The sequence below is a fragment of the Manacus vitellinus genome, unplaced genomic scaffold (genome assembly GCF_001715985.3).
Source record: "Manacus vitellinus isolate BGI_N305 unplaced genomic scaffold, ASM171598v3 scaffold_52_pilon, whole genome shotgun sequence".
In the NCBI taxonomy this organism is placed as follows: Eukaryota; Metazoa; Chordata; class Aves; order Passeriformes; family Pipridae; genus Manacus; species Manacus vitellinus.
In genome coordinates this window covers 1,542,705-1,543,685 of record NW_021940628.1, presented here as the reverse complement: position 1 = coordinate 1,543,685, position 981 = coordinate 1,542,705, and positions in this window count along the sequence as shown.

Below are 981 nucleotides of genomic sequence, written 5' to 3'. Positions count from 1 at the left end.
CACAGGCACACAGGCCCATGGGTACACAAGTGCCCAGGCACGTGGTGTCTCGGTACACAGAGCCCGTTCCTTGTCTCGGTACACAGAGCCCGTTCCTTGTCTTGGTACACAGAGCCCGTTCCTCCCCCAGCCCGGCAGCCCCTCAGCTGTTTTGGGTGCTCCTTCCGGACCGGCTCACATGTCCAGCAAGTGACTGTGCTGGGACTGGCCAAGCACGTCTTGCAAAACTGTCCCTGTTCTGGCACTTGGGGCCCTTCCAGCAAGACGCTGGCACAGGAGCGGGGCTGGCTGGGCACGGGGGAGGGCAGCAGGGGGGGCAGACACTGGGAGTGGGACACTCAGATGTGCACCCACGACCTGCCCCTGTGCAGGGGTGACATTGATTAACTAATTGCTTCTGGACTCGATTAAGGAGATTCACAGGAATGGAGGGGTTGTAATGCCCTAAGCAGCTTTCCAAACCCACAAGGGGCTTGTTGGCCCCTAATTGGCTTGGGGCAGCTTAGGCAGGACCCAGGGCACTAATCACCCCCGGGCTCCTTCCCAATTAACCCTGGAGAGCCCATTGTGGGACTTATCTCCCTCTGCTCGTCTCTGCAGGGCTCCAAGCTGTGGGTGGCCCTGGTTCCTCCCAAAATGGTCCTGCGGTGGCTGAGCAATGGTTGAGGAGACAGCAGGGGCCATGACAGGAGCCCTGTGCCCCCCAGCTCCTGGGCATGGGGGGCACCTCCAGCCCTGCAGCCTGTGGAGGAAGAGGGACACAGAAAGGGGCAACAGCTCTTGTGTCACTGTCACACAAAGCCAGACCGCAAACAAGGGCAAGAGGGGCTGTACTGATTTTTTCTGGATGCCAAGCAATGAATCACAGAATCCTGGAATGTTTTGGGCTGGAAAGGACCTTAAAGATCACCTCGTTCCACCCCCTGTCATGGGCAGGGACACCTTCCACTAGCCCAGGTTGCTCAGAGCCCAATCCAACCT